Raw genomic sequence first — 20,452 nt, 5'->3', positions numbered from 1 at the left:
GCAAAACATCACGTGATAACTGCTTCAGTTATCATCCTATATTTACATAAAGAGAAAGGAGGAAAATAAAACATCCTTTAGAGCCTCAACTTAATTTAGAGGCAGGGATTTCCATATTCATGAGGTTAAAAGATATGAACTTAAGCACCCTGTTCCTCCTGTGTCAGGAGCACCAGCCGTGGCTCCTCCAGCCGTGGCTCCTCCAGCAGAAAACACTAACAATTAGGCTAGCCTGTCAGATGTAGCGGTAATTGGACAGGAGGGATGTGTGTGTGTGTGTGTGTGTGTGTTTGTAGTTAGGGTTGGGGGTATCTGTGCAATGGGTTTGGGGTCCTTCAACTCCTAGTGTATTGTGGGTAGGAATGGAGGCTAAGTATGTCAACTTCTCAACAACAAAAAATTACTGAACATCTTTGGGAGGGAGAAAGAATTAACCATAAAGACTCCGGTTTCTTATGTGTCTATATTTGTGGGTTCTGTTGAGAAGGAATAAGATATGGTGGATTTCTCTACTGGGGCCTGAACCCAATGGTTTATAGGTCCATCTAAGCTTGTCATTTCTCAATAAAGATACACACCATCACCCTTCCTCACCGTCTCACTGAAGCACATATCATTCTGAAGTCTGGTTGTTCCATGTACTTCTGTGTGCTCTGGATCAAAGTTACCGCAACTTTGATGGTTAACCAAAATATTGATATGATCATATATGAGATACGATTTGTGGGTTATGACTGTGGCTGCGGCCTGAAGACTTGTAGAGCAACCACAACCCACAGCTTTAGGGTTACTGGACCCCCACAGACTTCCCTGGAAGGCTCTACAACAGAGCCCAGTGTCTGCAGTGCTGTCTGTGCTCTGACTGATTTGTCTCTTCTTGGAAACCAGAGAACTAAAGACCCTGTCCTTCTCCTTCGGAGAACTCTTGTGTTGTTTCCTCTCTACCTCGTCATATTTATTGATGAGGTGACTCCTTTTTGTACTTCCAGAGGCAACAATCTTGCTTACTGTGCACCAATCAATAATTCACAGTGTCTTAAAGACACCTTCCAATGTGCTGTTGACTGTTGGCTCCAATACGGCACAAACACCTTAATTACAAACGCTGGCTGGAGAAACACAGGAAAGACATTTCTGCTGTGCTACTCAGGACGGTTGGATCCTCCCTACTTCCTCAGAGGTAGGGAGGCGAGCAGGCCAGAGGTGGATGAACGCAGTGCCCTTGTTCAGGCCCTACACCCAAACAAGGGCACTGCGTTCATCCACCTCTGGCCTGCTCGCCTCCCTACCTCTGAGGAAGTACAGTTCCCGCTCAGCCCAGTCAAAACTGTTCGCTGCTCTGGCACCCCAATGGTGGAACAAACTCCCTCACGACGCCAGGTCAGCGGAGTCAATCACCACCTTCCGGAGACACCTGAAACCCCACCTCTTTAAGGAATACCTAGGATAGGATAAAGTAATCCTCCTAACCCCCCCCCCCCCCCTTAAAAGAGTTAGATGCACTATTGTAAAGTGGTTGTTCCACTGGATATCATAAGGTGAATGCACCAATTTGTAAGTCGCTCTGGATAAGAGCGTCTGCTAAATGACTTAAATGTAAATGTAAATCTTGGATTTTATGTGCAAAAAAAACTAAAAACACTGCCTCTGAAGCACCTGCCTGTGTATAGGCCGAATGCACAGTCATAATGCATTATAAGACATTATATGCCTTCATAACAGCCCAAGGCTCCTTGACAAATGATAGTTAAAGTGTTATAAGCATTTCTAACACCCTGGACAAATGCAAAGAGACAGACAGACAAAGAGGCTGCAGTGTGCGGTCTAGGAGAGTCTCTAGGTAGGGGTGTGGTGTGGCCTCACAGGACGCTCCCTCAGCCCTTCTCCAGTGATAGCAGCTAGAGCTGCACATGAATAGGCTGTGAACGGAGTCAACAGCGGTCAGATGTACAGACTGCTTTTCAATTACCTGGCGGTTAACCTTGCCCACCCAGAGGTCCCCGACGTCACAGCACACTAAAATAAATAAATAAATAAAAAGCAGCACTATATCCTGTCAGTATCCTTCTCTCTCTGTCTCTACCCTCTCTGTCACTCTCTCTGATCGGTCTCTTTCTCCATTTTGTTCTCAACACCCCTCTCTTTCATCTCCAACTTTTATATCTGTCATCAATATTTTAACATTCATATTGGTATATTGATGTGTGTGTGTGTCTGCCAATGGAGAAAGAAAAAATCATTCCAATCCCTCTTGTCACCTAGGAGACCGTGAAAATTCCTACCATGCATCTCTCTATCCCCCCTCCATTTATTCATTTCCTCCTTGGCTGGGATTGACACCTGACGCTAGCTCGTCACAATGGTACACGGTTGCGGGACACTCCGGAACGATGGCTCCCATTTCCCAGACTGTCGGAATTTGCATAATCACTCTAATATCCCAAACGGCAGGGCTGATTCCTGCGCATGACGCTGTCAATCATCATAAGAGGGAATCAGGCATCCCACTCAGATACAGAAACACACAGCACAGACAGCACAGCCCACAGACAGACAGGCTAACTAAAGCTAAATCACCGACTCTGACTGCGGTAAACACACAGCTCCACAACAAAGACTAGACAAAACTTACAATATTTAACAATGACATAAACCTGATATGGTTGAATGAGAATGACGGTGTTGTACTAATATTAATATGAATGTCCTTGTGCATAATGTTCATGGTGAGGAGACCCTAGTGTAATGATAGAGGGAGGGACTGACCTGTCGGAGTGGGCTGACCGCTAGGCTAGTGTGGTGAGGGGACAGTGGGACCAGGGGGGACAGGGTAGGATAAGGGCTGGGACCAGGGCTCTAAAGTGCAACCATTTTGGTCGCATATGCTCTAAAACATTTTCCAGTGTGACCTGGAATTTTATTTTGGGGGCACGAGTGTGACTACCAAAATTTTTTTATCACCCAGAATAATTGTTATGATTAGGCTTCGCTGTACTGCTGCCTCCGAGTGCCATACTCGCCAGCCCAGAGAGCAAATCAAGTGCACCTATAGGCCTACAGCTGGCCAATCGGATGGCACAGATTACCGTGTCTGCAGTTTCCTTGATGCACAGCAACATTGATACTGTGAGACTTTAAAACCATAGCAACATTGATACTGTGAGACTTTAAAACCATGACTAGAGAGCAAAGAGCTGCTGTTTTTATGAGTGAGTTCACGTTTACAGTTTTATTCAGCACTGTAACCACTTTTTATTGAACACTTTTATATGCCATTAAATGAGCTTCTCCCTTCTTCCACTCGCATTTCAACCAGCACGGCAGCTGCAATGAATGACTAGCAAAGCGTATCGAAATGCTTGCATTGTTATTACTGGCAAAGTGTGTCTATTTTTATATGGAGGAATATTTCACTTTCACTGGTCAGAGGAGTAACATGAATTTGAGCCTGAGACTCGAGTTTCACCATCAGCTGGAAGACGTCCCCTTTTTGGTCACAGTCAGTCTCAGCGAAGGGAGGGAGAGCAGAGGGATGGTGAGAGGTGGACCCTCTGCTGCGCTCTCTCTCCCCCCACTGAGACTGACCATCAGATGAAGGCACCATCAGTCCAGTGAAATAAAAAAAGCACTTTATTAAAATGTATGCTCACTCAGCTGGGCCTCACAAGTAATACAACAACTGATCTACTACCGGTGTGATCATAAACCATACGTTTTGAAATATAATTTAAATCATCTGAGAAGAACAACACTGGCAGGGTAATTCAAGCGTAGCTGATATGCAGTGATAATGTATTGGGCCTATAGCCTACTGCACAAACCTCATTGCTACAGAACTGTTTTTAATAGGTTATTGTTGGATAGGTTTACGTTTAAGTAATGTTAAAAATATATATATAATAATTGACAATAAACAATGTCTTTAAAGGGTTATAGTTTCTAGCCACCGCATGTGCTTCAAAAGTAGATATAATTCATATATCTCCAATATAGGCTTTATCTCAATCAATTAAAGAATTAACTTTTCTGGTGCTCCTACATTTTAAATTGTGCTATTAACTTTTTAAAGTTGGGAGCACCAGTGCTACCAATATATATTTATATTTTTTAAGAGACTTATGCTGAGACAGAGAGGTACTAACCCATCGTAGTGTCCTGGCCACCAGGCTCTCCAGAACTGGACCTCTGTCCTCGTGTAGCAGATGCACCTCGTCCAGGATGAGGAGCGTTACAATCTGGGACAGGGCCACGTCCCCAAAGCTCTTCCTGGTCACCACATCCCACTTCTCAGGGGTGGTCACCAGCATCTGGAAAACAGATGGACACACACCGTCAGTGACAAACAGATGAACACAGACAGACATGATTTGTCAGTCGATCCAAAAGTACCTGTTCAGCCCCATATACTCAAAATCCATGACATACTTTGACCATCAGAACAGCGTACTGTTATAACTAGGGGCTAGGAGTTTTCATGACCATCAGATCAGGGTCCTGTGTTAATCTAGGGGACAGAGTTCTTAATGACCATCAGGTCAGGGTCCTGTGTTAATCTAGGGGACAGAGTTCTTAATGACCATCAGGTCAGGGTACTGTTATAACTAGGGGACAGTGTTCTTAATGACCATCAGAACAGGGTCCTGTGTTTAACTAGGGGACAGAGTTCTTAATGACCATCAGGTCAGGGTCCTGTGTTAATCTAGGGGACAGAGTTCTTAATGACCATCAGGTCAGGGTCCTGTGTTTAACTAGGGGACAGAGTTCTTAATGACCATCGGGTCAGGGTCCTGTGTTTAACTAGGGGACAGAGTTCTTAATGACCATCAGAACAGGGTACTGTTATAACTAGGGGACAGAGTTCTTAATGACCATCAGAACAGGGTACTGTTATAACTAGGGGACAGAGTTCTTAATGACCATCATATCAGGGTACTGTTATAACTAGGGGACAGAGTTCTTAATGACCATCAGGTTAGTGTCCTGTTATAACTAGGGGACAGAGTTCTTAATGACCATCATATCAGGGTACTGTTATAACTAGGGGACAGAGTTCTTAATGACCATCAGGTCAGGGTCCTGTTATAACTAGGGGACAGAGTTCTTAATGACCATCAGAACAGTGTCCTGTTATAACTAGGGGACAGAGTTCTTAATGACCATCAGAACAGCGTACTGTGTTTAACTAGGGGACAGAGTTCTTAATGACCATCATATCAGGGTACTGTTATAACTAGGGGACAGAGTTCTTAATGACCATCAGAACAGGGTCCTGTTATAACTAGGGGACATAGTTCTTAATGACCATCAGAACAGGGTACTGTTATAACTAGGGGACAGAGTTCTTAATGACCATCAGAACAGGGTCCTGTTATAACTAGGGGACAGAGTTCTTAATGACCATCAGAACAGCGTACTGTGTTTAACTAGGGGACAGAGTTCTTAATGACCATCATATCAGGGTACTGTTATAACTAGGGGACAGAGTTCTTAATGACCATCAGGTCAGGGTCCTGTGTTAATCTAGGGGACAGAGTTCTTAATGACCATCAGGTCAGGGTCCTGTGTTTAACTAGGGGACAGAGTTCTTAATGACCATCATATCAGGGTACTGTTATAACTAGGGGACAGAGTTCTTAATGACCATCAGGTCAGGGTCCTGTGTTTAACTAGGGGACAGAGTTCTTAATGACCATCATATCAGGGTACTGTTATAACTAGGGAACATAGTTCTTAATGACCATCAGGTCAGGGTCCTGTGTTTAACTAGGGGACAGAGTTCTTAATGACCATCATATCAGGGTACTGTTATAACTAGGGGACAGAGTTCTTAATGACCATCAGAACAGGGTACTGTTATAACTAGGGAACATAGTTCTTAATGACCATCAGGTCAGGGTCCTGTGTTTAACTAGGGGACAGAGTTCTTAATGACCATCAGAACAGGGTACTGTTATAACTAGGGGACAGAGTTCTTAATGACCATCATATCAGGGTACTGTTATAACTAGGGAACATAGTTCTTAATGACCATCAGGTCAGGGTCCTGTGTTTAACTAGGGGACAGAGTTCTTAATGACCATCATATCAGGGTACTGTTATAACTAGGGGACAGAGTTCTTAATGACCATCAGAACAGGGTACTGTTATAACTAGGGAACATAGTTCTTAATGACCATCAGGTCAGGGTCCTGTGTTTAACTAGGGGACAGAGTTCTTAATGACCATCAGAACAGGGTACTGTTATAACTAGGGGACAGAGTTCTTAATGACCATCATATCAGGGTACTGTTATAACTAGGGAACATAGTTCTTAATGACCATCAGGTCAGGGTCCTGTGTTTAACTAGGGGACAGAGTTCTTAATGACCATCAGAACAGGGTACTGTGTTTAACTAGGGAACAGAGTTCTTAATGACCATCAGAACAGGGTACTGTTATAACTAGGGGACAGAGTTCTTAATGACCATCAGGTCAGGGTCCTGTTATAACTAGGGGACAGAGTTCTTAATGACCATCAGAACAGGGTCCTGTTATAACTAGGGGACAGAGTTCTTAATGACCATCAGAACAGCGTACTGTGTTTAACTAGGGGACAGAGTTCTTAATGACCATCATATCAGGGTACTGTTATAACTAGGGGACAGAGTTCTTAATGACCATCAGAACAGGGTCCTGTTATAACTAGGGGACATAGTTCTTAATGACCATCAGAACAGGGTACTGTTATAACTAGGGGACAGAGTTCTTAATGACCATCAGGTCAGGGTCCTGTGTTTAACTAGGGGACAGAGTTCTTAATGACCATCATATCAGGGTACTGTTATAACTAGGGAACATAGTTCTTAATGACCATCAGGTCAGGGTCCTGTGTTTAACTAGGGGACAGAGTTCTTAATGACCATCAGAACAGGGTACTGTTATAACTAGGGGACAGAGTTCTTAATGACCATCATATCAGGGTACTGTTATAACTAGGGGACAGAGTTCTTAATGACCATCAGGTCAGGGTCCTGTGTTTAACTAGGGGACAGAGTTCTTAATGACCATCATATCAGGGTACTGTTATAACTAGGGAACATAGTTCATAATGACCATCAGGTCAGGGTCCTGTGTTTAACTAGGGGACAGAGTTCCTAATGACCATCAGAACAGGGTACTGTGTTTAACTAGGGAACAGAGTTCTTCCTGTTCAGGTCACATGACCAAGAACATCTCTGGTCCCTACTTGTCTCATATACACCACCTGCAACCAGAGCACTCTATCCATCATCTGTGTTATCAGTTCATCCCTCTATCCTCTACACATCCCTCACTCCTCCCTTGTCATCTTCTTAATCATCATCTCACCTGTTCCCGTTTAAAACCCGGACCCTTTGGGCCCTTCAGAACCATCGTTCTAGTGCAATTAAGCGTCTGACGATAGAAAAATAGAACAATGCATAATGAATGGTGTGCGAGCTGTTTGCCAACCCATCAGTGTGTGTGTGTGTGTGTGTGTGTGTGTGTGTGTGTGTGTGTGTGTGTGTGTGTGTGTGTGTGTGTGTGTGTGTGTGTGTGTGTGTGTGTGTGTGTGTGTGTGTGTGTGTGTGTGTGTGTGTGTGTGTGTGTGTGTGTGTGTGTGTGTGTGTGTGTGTGTGTGTGTGTGTGTAAATTCCTATTAGACACTTTTTGTAAAATCATTTCATTAGACTCTAGTTTGCATTCAAATCCATCTGGCTAGCCATTACAGACTGGCGCTCCTTCCTAGCAGAGAGGCAACGGCCATGCACGCACACATACATTGCCACGCACGCACACACATTGCCATTAGAGACCGGCAAAGTGCTAGCAGAGAGAAAACGGCCACGCACACATTGGTGCTAGCAGATAGGAGAGAAGTGGCCGTCTTAATTAGGCTGCAGGTTCATCTAAATGGAAGCTCTGGCTTCCAAACCAATGACTAGCAGGCCACAGTGCTTTCTTTAATTACACAACAAAAACAATGACAAGACGCCATTTGACTTAACAGGAAACACCCATTATTTTCCTTGCATTGTTTTTACTAACATTGATATTGATCTCGTTATTTATTTCTATGACTGGCTGCTAAGTGTTTTATATTCATGGTTGGACAGACTCCCACGGATTAATTTTAGTGCCGCAAAAACCTTCCCCTAGAAAAAACACAATAGTTGTGAATATGCAGCGTTGGTGAAATAGAAGAGAGTGCAGTCCTGGAACACAATGGGGCGGATAAAGACCTGTGTCAAAGTGGGTTTCCATTATAGAACATTTACAATTACTAGAATGGACATCCACATTCAAATCAACGTTCCATGATGATCACGTAGAAATAGTGTCCTAGAACTGTTCTGATGAGCAAGTTGCAGCTCGTCTGTGGTGGTCAGACCCAGCCATATGATGAGTGGGGCTCTACCCAACGTGCACCCAGTGGATCAGAACAATTCTAGAACACACGGAGCGGTTTTCTTGAACACAGATTAAGCCCTGAACAAAGATCATACTGAATGGCGAATCGCCATTGAAAGAGCATTTTAGTCTAGGACTACGCCTAATGTGTGTCTGAGAAACGGACCCTATATTGCTATGTAATGTGACTCAGCCCCAGCTCCATGTTAACAAGGGGGGCTCTACCCAGGCAGCTCTACCCAGCGTGGTAACAGTGATGTGTGCAGCCATGTGGAACATGGGGCCATGGCGAGGTCTTCCCACACTACCACTTATCTACTAATTACCTGTCTGTCTGTGGGTGCGTGTCTTTCTGTCTGTGGAGCAGAGTGCCAGGGGGCCACTCTGTCATTAAGTTAATATTTACTCTCAAGACTGAGGGAGAGGGACTTGAAGAGCCAGCGCGCCCACTGCTCATTCACCCACTCACCCACCCGCACACTGGCATGTCTGCCAGCCAGCAGCCACTCCAAGCCCGTTGACTGTTACTATGGTAACTATCGGTGCCACAGAGAGAGAGGGGGTTTGCGAGGAGGGAAAGGTAAGAAGGTAGAATTGTTTCACTGCTTTCATACTGTAATTGAACGACTAATAGCTTGTCAAGGCTACAAATGTATCTGTGTGTGTGTGTGTGTGTGTGTGTGTGTGTGTGTGTGTGTGTGTGTGTGTGTGTGTGTGTGTGTGTGTGTGTGTGTGTGTGTGTGTGTGTGTGTGTGTGTGAGTGAGTGAGTGAGTGAGTGAGTGAGTGAGTGAGTGAGTGAGTGAGTGAGTGAGTGAGTGAGTGAGTGAGTGAGTGAGTGTGTATGTGTGCGTGTGTACATCCACTGCATGTTTTTAATGGGAGTTGTGACAATAGCAGACCCATAAATCAAATCAATGTTCATTTGTTGCGTACACAGATCAGCAGATGTTAAAGCAGGTGCAGGGAAATGCTTGTGTTTCTAGCTCCAGCAGTGGAGTAAGTTTCTAACTGTACAATACTAACACACAAACACACAAACAATCCCCCCCAACAAGAAGAAACAAGTCTGGAATATAAACACGTGGTGTGCATAGACAGTATGAACAATATACAGTGTATATGTAGGAAGGTATGTTCAGCAGTAGTTATATGGATGAGATATGTTGATAATACAGTATGTACTGATAAAGTAAGTCATCAACTAGCTTCATTTCTCAGAGATCAAGTTCAATTTCAACAGAATAATATTGTAGGAATGCTAATCTTCTCTGTATCGAACTACAGCAACGATTTCACACATATATGCAAACAGTGAGAAACAAACACTGGTGTGATATGTCTGTGGGAGGGGATAAATAGAAAGGTCTGTTAGAAAGTTGTTTCAGATAACAAAAATGTATGAGGATCATTTAAAAAAAATCCTGCTTATTTACCCTGAGGTCTCCAGAGAGCTAACTTTATAGTACCTAGTGAACTTTAATGGAGTTATTGGAGTTTTAATACACTTACTCTACACTTACTCTACACTTACTCTACACTTACTCTACACTTACTCTACACTTACTCCACACTAGCAGAAACAGAAGGTCATTTCATGAAATTGTATTTCATCCAAGCTCTACAGTCTGGGTAGATAGAGAAGCAAGGCTGGTTGGTGGGAGTATGCAGGGGGTAAGGATAATATTGTTGAGCCTCTGCCAGTCCATCCTCATTAAAAGTGTGTGTGTGCCCTCTCTCTCACAAAGAAAAACACACCACCACACGCACGCACACACACACCTCCAGATTAACTGGTATTGACCTAATTTCTCAAGATTCACATCTCTCTCCCTCAATTTCTCTCTCTCTCGCTCTCTCTGCTTTCATCTTGCCATCCTTAAGTACCAGGAGGTTTATGAACCTCTAAAGTCTAAGCTCTACTATCCTCTTTTGGATTTGCTAGATATGCTTGTTCTTGGCAACCTTTTCAGCCTAGTCCTTCCTCTCTCTGTCTACCTCTCCCCCACCTCTCACCCCCTCCATCAGTGAGGCGCTCACTAGATGGGAAGGAGTTTAGCCTACATCCTTCACTCCACCCTCCTTTTTGTTTCACAAATCCCATTCATCCTCCTTTTCTACATTCTGTTTTACACACGCAACACTGACTCACACATACAGTCAAACGCTCTGAGGAAAATAATGACTAATAATGAAAATATATACTTAATGAAATGAATATAAAACAAGGGAGAAGTAGCAGGAAATATGAATGATTTTACCATTGAGAGAATACACACCTGGTTGACAGAGCTATTGACAAATGCATTAGAGACAAGAACAAACTCGTTTACAGGCCACTCACTGAGGCAAACAACCTAACTGGTTGATTTGCTGGGGAGCTGTTACAATTGGATATCGAATTGGACAATTGACTAATCATTTTAATTGAAAGAAAACATCTGATTGGTTATGTCACTACGAGTATAACAAGTGGCAATCTAATTGGTTTAGTTACTCAATAACAACATTATATTTATCATCTTCATTTTGTGAGTGGTAAGTTTTTTCTGACCACGGACGCATTTCAAATATGAGTTAGTCTTAACTCATGTCAATCACATTTCCAATATATCCAGCCATCTTGTTAATTGGAGAGAACAGAGTAGCCTTTGTATCCATAACTAGCATAGGTCTCTTATTTGAACACTTTGAATTGGGAGAGCACTTTAAAAGAGGTTGACTAAAGTACTGCTGGGTAATGTTGAAAGCATCTCTTCACTCCCTCCCCCCGCGTTAAAATACAAGCACCACCGTCAAGGGCACAAATACAGTGGACAATAAACAGGATATGAATTTGGTATTTTACAGTACAACTAACTGCAGTCACCATGGCAAATACAACTAATGCTGCTGAGAACAAGGAATCAGGAACATGGAGAGGGGTAGTATAGACGAGGGAGAGAAAGAGATAAGATATGGAGACCAAAAGAACACACACAAACCCTCCTAAAATAATGTCAACCAAGTAGCCACACAATGACCTCTCAGAGATTTTTCTGCCATTTGTAATCCTTGGGCGAACCGCCTAAGTGCTTTTTTGGGTCGCTTAAGTACTAACAGTTAATCAAAAAATAATCATATATACAGTGGGGAGAACAAGTATTTGATACACTGCCGATTTTGCAGGTTTTCCTACTTACAAAGCATGTAGAGGTCTGTAATTTTTATCATAGGTACACGTCAACTGTGAGACGGAATCTAAAACAAAAATCCAGAAAATCACATTGTATGATTTTTAAGTAATACAATTTCATTTTATTGCATGACATAAGTATTTAATCACCTACCAACCAGTAAGAATTCCGGCTCTCACAGACCTGTTAGTTTTTCTCATTACCTGTATTAACTGCACCTGTTTGAACTCGTTACCTGTATAAAAGACACCTGTCCACACACTCAATCAAACAGACTCCAACCTCTCCACAATGGCCAAGACCAGAGAGCTGTGTAAGGACATCAGGGATAAAATTGTAGACCTGCACAAGGCTGGGATGGGCTACAGGACAATAGGCAAGCAGCTTGGTGAGAAGGCAACAACTGTTGGCGCAATTATTAGAAAATGGAAGAAGTTCAAGATGACGGTCAATCACCCTCAGTCTGGGGCTCCATGCAAGATCTCACCTTGTGGGGCATCAATGATCATGAGGAAGGTGAGGGATCAGCCCAGAACTACACGGCAATACCTGGTCAATGAACTGAAGAGAGCTGGAACCACAGTCTCAAAGAAAACCATTAGTAACACACTACGCCGTCATGGATTAAAATCCTGCAGCGCACGTAAGGTCCCCGTGCTCAAGCCAGCGCATGTCCAGGCCCGTCTGAAGTTTGCCAATGCCAGAGGAGGAATGGGAGAAGGTCATGTGGTCTGATGAGACAAAAATAGAGCTTTTTGGTCTAAACTCCACTCGCCGTGTTTGGAGGAAGAAGAAGGATGAGTACAACCCCAAGAACACCATCCCAACCGTGAAGCATGGAGGTGGAAACATAATTCTTTGGGGATGCTTTTCTGCAAAGGGGACAGGACGACTGCACCGTATTGAGGGGAGGATGGATGGGGCCATGTATCGCGAGATCTTGGCCAACAACCTCCTTCCCTCAGTAAGAGCATTGAAGATAGGTCGTGGCTGGTTCTTCCAGCATGACAACGACCCAAAACACACAGCCAGGGCAACTAAGGAGTGGCTCCGTAAGAAGCATCTCAAGGTCCTGGAGTGGCCTAGCCAGTCTCCAGACCTGAACTCAATAGAAAATCTTTGGAGGGAGCTGAAAGTCCGTATTGCCCAGCGACAGCCCCGAAACCTGAAGGATCTGGAGACGGTCTGTATGGAGTAGTGGCCAAAATCCCTGCTGCAGTGTGTGCAAACCTGGTCAAGAACTACAGGAAACTTATGATCTCTGTAATTGCAAACAAATGTTTCTGTACCAAATATTAAGTTCTGCTTTTCTGATGTATCAAATACTTATGTCTTGCAATTTAATTACTTAAAAATCATACAATGTGATTTTCTGGATTTTTGTTTTAGATTCCGTCTCCCACAGTTGAAGTGTACCTATGATAAAAATGACAGACCTCTACATGCTTTGTAAGTAGGAAATCCTGCAAAATCGGCAGTGTATCAAATACTTGTTCTCCCCACTGTATATAAAAAAAATGTTAATTTTTTTTTAATTATATGTATATATGATGTATATATATATTGTTGTTAACTTTCGGGATGGAAAAACCCTTTGAGTGTAAACTTAATAGACTACAAACAGAAAGTATGTAGAAAATTGACCCATATGGACCCATATATTTTTGATAATATAAACCTTGAGAACTAACACCAAAATAAACGCTAGACTTTGAGAATTGAAAATTAAAAAATTCTATGAATATAGTAATATTCATTTATTAGGTCTGAGCAAAAGAACAGCATAATCCATGGGGGAAAAAATAATAGAATTGCAGGAAATGAGCAAAATGTTCTCTCAGCTCAATTGCAGAATATGTAGAATCGCAGGAAAGTTGCTTTAAAACGGCAAAAACAATTCTCAGCTGCATGAAAAAAAAAGTGTACAATTCGATGAAATTAGCTTTAAAATGGCAAACATTTCTCTCAGCTTCATGGAGAAATTTGTAGAATTTCAGGAAATTGGCTTAAAAATGCTAACATTTCTTTACAGCTCCAAGATGGGGGCTTTCTCTAAAATGTAGCCGCGTTGACAGCCAACCGTGCTCATTGCCACGCCCCCTGCCACGCCAACCACCTAAGCCTGCATGACTGTCTAGTGTGAGAAACTCTGTGGTTGTGGTAGTGCTGGCCTCTCTATGGCTTATCAGTTCTATCAGTAGCTACAGTATGTTGCAGTGAAGGAACAGTCCATTTATAAAGCCTGCCAGAGAATTAAGAACAGGAGGACACCAGAGAGAGATAAGGAACTGCACTAGTCTCCTACATAAAGCAGGAGAGAGGGACACTATCATTGCTGGAGGGTGAGTGTGTGTGTGTGGTGCTTGAGCGTATGCATTCGGAAGCCTCGCCAATTCTTGCTTTTATGACTTTTATTTTGAACTAAGACAGGAGAGCAACTATTATCTATACTGCAATTGTGTACGTTTCCATGTGATTCATGAACACAATATTGTCTCCTACTCTTCACTGCAGAATGCCAGATGTATGACTGAAGTCTGTGTTGTGACCTGACCCTAACTGAGCCCAAAGTACAGTGTGAGGAGACCAGCTGTAAAGCACTGTTATTGGTCCTGTTGATCTCTGTCCAAGACACTGTCATTGGCCCTGTGGATCTCTGTCCCAGACACGGGTATCGGCCGTGTGGATCTCTGTCCCAGACTCTCTCCTGTTATCTCCCTCTGCTGTGTAAACCCTGCTACTCTATACAGCCATAAGCTGCTATGACAGATACCCTTTTCACACTACTGAGCCTATCGAGCCAAACCAAGCCAAGCTGTGCTGGGCTAGCCTGTTTACGGACCATAGTTACTGGAATGGACAATGTAAAGAAAGAGATCTGAGCCAGAACAGTATGGTTGGGGTTGGCACTATAGTCTGTGTGTGTGTGTCTGTGGTTGGCACTACAATGAGTACGGTTACATACTAGGGACGGACATCAAAACGCAAACTTTAACAAGAGATTACCATTTTTCCCCCAATACTGTAAAACCTACTTTGCTAAATTAATCCAATTACCTGACAGGTTTTAATTTATTTTATTTAACTAGGCAAGTCAGTTAAGAACAAATTCTTATTGAAGGCCTACCAAGAGGCCAAAGGCCTCCTGTGGCTGGGATAAAAATAAATAAAAATAGGAAAAAACAAACATCACGACAAGAGACACCACAACACTGCATAAAGAGAAACCAAAGACGACAACACAGCACGACAGGTGTGGCATATCAAGAAGATGATTAAACAGCATGATCATTACACAGGTGCACCTTGTGCTGGGGACTTGCCAAGTTACAGTTGAAGTCGGAAGTTAACATACACTTAGGTTGGAGTCATTAAAACTCGTTTTTTCAACCACACCACAAATTTCTTGTTAACAAACTATAGTTTTGGCAAGTCGGTTAGGACATCTACTTTGTGCATGACAAGTCATTTTTCCAACAATTGTTTACAGACAGATTATTTCACTTATAATTCAGTGTATCACAATTCCAGTGGGAAACTTCTGATAGGCTAATTGACTTAATTGAGTAAATTGAAGGTGTACCTGTGGATGTATTTCAAGGCCTCCCTTCAAACTCAGTGCCTCTTTGCTTGAATTCATGGGAAAATCTAAAGAAATCAGCCAAGACCTCAGAAAAAAAATTGTAGACCTCCACACGTCTGGTTCATCCTTGGGAGCAATTTCCAAATGCCTGAAGGTACCACGTTCATTTGTACAAACAACAGTACGCAAGTATAAACACCATGGGACCACGCAGCCGTCATACCGTTCAGGAAGGAGATGCGTTTTGTCTCCTAGAGATGAACGTACTTTGGTGCGAAAAATGCAAATCAATCCCAGAACAACAGCAAAGGACCTTGTGAAGATGCTGGAGGAAACAGGTACAAAAGTATCTATATCCACAGTAAAACGAGTCCTATATCGACATATATATACCGCTCAGCCACTGCTCCAAAAACCGCCATAAACAAAGACAGACTATGGTTTGCAACTGCACATGAGAACAAAAATTGTAATTTTGGGAGAAATGTCCTCTGGTCTGATGAAACAAAAATATAACTGTTTGGCAATAATGACCATCGTTATGTTTGGAGGAAAAAGGGGGATGCTTGCAAGCCGAAGAACACCATCCCAAACGTGAAGCACGGGGGTGGCAGCATCATGTTGTGGAGGTGCTTTGCTGCAGGAGGGACTGGTGCACTTCACACAATAGATGGCTTCATGAGGATGGAAAATTATGTGGATATATTGAAGCAACATCTCAAGACATCAGCCAGGAAGTTAAAGCTCTGTCGCAAATGGATTTTCCAAATGGACAATGACCCCAAGCATACTTCCAAAGTTGTGGCAAAATGGCTTAAGGGCAACAAAGTCAAGGTATTGGAGTGGCCATCAAAAAGCCCTGACCTCAATCCTATAGAACATTTGTGGGCAGAACTGAAAAAGTGTGTGCGAGCAAGGAGGCCTACAAACCTGACTCAGTTACACCAGCTCTGTCAGGAGGAATGAGCCAAAATTCACCCAACTTATTGTGGGAAGCTTGTGGAAAGCTACCTGAAACATTTGACCCAAGTTAAACAATTTAAAGGCAATGCTACCAAATACTAATTGAGTGTATGTAAACTTCTGACCCACTTGGAATGTGATGAAAGAAATTAAAGTTGATATAAATCATTCTCTCTACTATTATTCTGACATTTCACATTCTTAAAATGAAGCGGTGATCCTAACTGACCAAAAATAGGGAATTTGTACTTGGATTAAATGTCAGGAATCATGAAAAACTGAGTTTAAATGTCCTTGGCTAAGGTGTATGTAAACTTCCAACTTCAAATTTAAATCAAATTGTAAAAAATGTAAAAAAATAAATGAAATATCACTCTAAAATGTGAGATTTTGTCACAACACAATGCCACAGATGGCAAGTTGAGGGAGCGTGCAATTGGCATGCTGACTGCAGGAATGTCCACCAGAGATGTTGCCAGATAACTGAATGTCCATGTCTCTACTACAAGCCGCCTCCAACGTCGTTTTAGATAATTTGGCATTACGTCCAACCGGCCTCACAGTCACAGACCACGTGTAACCACGCCAGCCCAGGACCTCAACGTCAAGCTTCTTCACCTGCGAGATCATCTGAGAACAGCCACCCGGACAGCTGATGAAACAGAAACCGTCTCAGGGAAGATCATCTGCATGCTCATTGTCCTCGCTAGGGTCTTGACCTGGCTGCAGTTCGGCATCATAACTGACATCAGTGGGCAGATCTGTACACAATTACTGGAAGCTGAAAATGTCCCAGTTCTTCCATGGCCTGTATACTCAACAGACACGCGTACAACAGCGTGTTCCAGTTTCCGCCAATATCCAGCAACTACGCACAGCCATTGAAGAGGAGTGGAACAACATTCCACAGGTCACAATCAACAGCCAGGTTAACTCTATGTGAAGGAGATGTGTCGTGCTGCATGAGGCAAATGGTGTTTACACCAGATACTGACTGGTTTTCTGATCCACGTCCCTGCAAAATGGTATATCATACACTGCATTGGGAAAGTAATTCTGCTTTGAAAGTTGATAAACTTGCAACCTCACTTTTGAGAAAATGGCCTTTGAATGTTTTGGTACCTACAGGAGAGCTCTTCTTTATCTACACCCATTCAGCATCGTTCACACTACGGATCCCTTTAGCGGGATCATTTTCCTAAACAACCGCTGAATTGCAGGGCGCAAAATATTACAAAAAATATTTATAATCTTGCAATCACAAATTAAATATACCAAAACATAGCTTAGCTTGTTGTTAATCCACCTATCGTGTCAGATTTTGAAAATATGCTTTACAGCGAAAGCAATCCAAGCTTTTGTGAGTGTATCAAACAATGCTAGAACAGCTAGCCCCAAATTAGCATGGTCACGAAAGTCAGAAAAGCAATAAAATTAATCGCTTACCTTTGATAATCTTTGGATGTTTGCAGTCACGAGACTCCCAGTTGCACAATAAATGTTATTTTTGTTAGATAAATATTACTTTTATAACAAAAAAACGCCATTTGGGTTGTGCGTTATGTTCAGAAAACTACAGCCTCGTTCCGTTCGACCGAAAATTCCAAAAAGTATCCGTAATGTTCGTAGAAACATGTCAAATGTTTTTTATAATCAATCCTCAGGTTGTTTTTAACATACATAATCGATCATATTTCAACCGGACCGTAACCTATTCAATAAAAGAGAGAAAGGAAATGGAGAGCTACCCCTCTCGCGCGCAGGAACTAATCAAAGGACACCTCACTAGTTTTGAAAAATCTTGCTCATTTTTCAAAATAAAAGCCTGAAACTATGTCTAAAGCCTGGTCACAGCTGAGGAAGCCATTGGAAAAGGAATCTGGTTGATAACCCCTTTAAATGGAAGAAAGACGGGAAATGAAATACAGATTTTTATTTTATTTTTTTATCATTTCCGGGTTAGATTTCCTCAGGTTTTCGCCTGCAAAATCAGTTTTGTTATACTCACAGACAATATTTTGACAGTTTTGGAAACTTTGGAATGTTTTCTATCCTAATCTGTAAATTATATGCATATTCTACGATCTGGACCTGAGAAATAGTCCGTTTACCTTGGGAACGTTATTAAAAAATCAAAAAGAAATCTGACCCCTAGCGTCAAGAAGTTAAGCTTGATATATAAAAACGGATCTAACTGATGAGATACACAAGCTACATTCCATGCCAAATGACGACTGTTTTATTACAAATAAAAAATGCACTGGTTGACTTAAGAATAGGAAATATGTGTTCCAACAACGAGCTGCAGTTATGGAATAATTGCGTCCATTCTAATTTCCGTTTAGGCTACTTTGCGGTTGTCACTAGTTACCACAGCCAAAAAGTCAAAATGGTCTATATCGTAAAAAAAATTCAAACACTTATGTTTTTGCTCATAATTTAAGGTTAGGGTTAGGCATAAGGTTAGCAGTGTGGTTAAGGTTAGGTTTAAGGGATAGGTTTAAAATCACAGTTTAAGAAGATAAATTGTAGAAATGGGCGAGATTAATGACTTTGTTGCTGTTATAGGACCAGGGCACAAATAATAATATATTAATCAATAATTTTGCTCTTTATTTAGCAATCTTAAAAATAAAACCTTATTTGTTCATCAAAAATTGTGAATAACTCAACACAGATTAAAGGGTGTGCTTGAAAGGATGCACATAACTCCGCAATGTTGGGTTGAATTGGATAGAGTCTCAGTCTTAAATCATTTCCCCCATAGTCTGTATTTCGTTTTCATGCTAGTGAGGGCCGAGAATCCACACTCACATAGGTACGTGGTTGCAAAGGCATTAGTGTCTTAACAGAGTGATTTGCCAAGGCAAATCTCTGAGCGCAGCCCTATCCAGAAATCTGGCAGTGGCTTCTGATTAAATAACATTTTCACAGAACCGCTTGTTGCAATTTCGATGAGTCTCTCTTGTTCAGATATTGGTAAGTGGACTGGAGGCAGGGCATGAAAGGGATAACGAATCCAGTTGTTTGTGTCATCGTTTCGGGAACGTACCTGCATAATTGCGCACCCAACTCACTCAGGTGCTTCGCTATAACACATTTGACATTGTCCGTAAGCTTGAGTTCATTTGCACACAAAAAAAATCATACAATGATGGAAAGACCTGTGTGTTGTCCTTTTTAATGCAGACAGAGAAGAGCTCCAACTTCTTAATCCTAGCCTCAATTTTGTCCCGCCCATTGAATATAGTTGGAGAGTCCCTGTAATCCTAGACTCAGATCATTCAGGCAAGAAAAAACTTCACCCAGATAGACCAGTCGTGTGAGAAACTCGTCATCATGCAAGCGGTCAGACAAGTGAAAATGATGCTCAGTAAAGACAACTTTAAGCTCGTCTCTCAGTTCAAAAAAATGTGTCAATACTTTACCCCTTGATAACCAGCACACTTCTGTATGTTGTAAAAGCGTTACATGGTCACTGCCCATATCAATGCATAATGCAGAAAATACACGAGAGTTCAGGGGCCTGACTTTAACAAAGTTAATCATTTTCACTGTAGTGTCCAAAATGTTTTTCAAGCTGTCAGGCATTCCATTGGAAGCATGAGCCTCTCACTGGATGCTGCAGTGTACCCAAGTGGTGTCGGGAGCAACTGCTTACACACGTGTTACCACTCCACTATGTCTCCCTGTCATGGCTTTTGCGCCATCAGCACAGATACCAACATCTTGACCACCAAAGTCCATTTGATGTCACAAAGCTGTCCAGTACTTAAAAAATATCCTCTCCTGTTGTCCTGGTTTCCAGTGGTTTGCAGAAGAGGATGTCTTCCTGAACTGACGCCCCATAAACGTAACGGACATATACCAGGAGCTGTGCCAGGCCTGCCACGTCTGTTGACTCATCCAGCTGTAACGCATAGAATTCACTGGCTTGTATGCGAAGCATTAATTGTTTCAAAACATCTCCTGTCATGTCACCGATGCGTCATGAAACAGCGTTGTTTGATGAAGCAATTGGCTGTATAGTTTTTTGGCTTTTCCCCCAGCATTGTCCCAGCCATATCCGCGGCAGCAGGAAGAATTAAGTCCTCCACAATAGTATGGGGCTTGCCTGTCCTAGCCACTCGGTAGTTCACCATATTAGACGCTTCTAGCCCCTTCTTATTAACGGTATCTGTTGCTTTTATACATGTCTTACTACTCAAAAGTCGTCTTTATTCTCGCTCAAAAAACTCCTGTGGTTTATTTTTCAAATTGTCATGTTTCGTTTCAAAATGTCTGCGCAAGAGTGAAGGTTTCCCGCGAGTAACAGTTAATGTG

The 20,452-nt window shown here is 42.4% G+C and overlaps 1 pseudogene; it reads right to left on the bottom strand.

The window, feature by feature from the left end:
* Positions 1-20,452, bottom strand: part of LOC139564274 (activating signal cointegrator 1 complex subunit 3-like) — a 121,701-nt pseudogene that overhangs the window by 81,639 nt on the left and 19,610 nt on the right.

The sequence above is a fragment of the Salvelinus alpinus genome, chromosome 35 (assembly GCF_045679555.1).
Source record: "Salvelinus alpinus chromosome 35, SLU_Salpinus.1, whole genome shotgun sequence".
NCBI lineage: Eukaryota > Metazoa > Chordata > Actinopteri > Salmoniformes > Salmonidae > Salvelinus > Salvelinus alpinus.
This window is presented reverse-complemented; position numbering and strand designations above follow the sequence as displayed.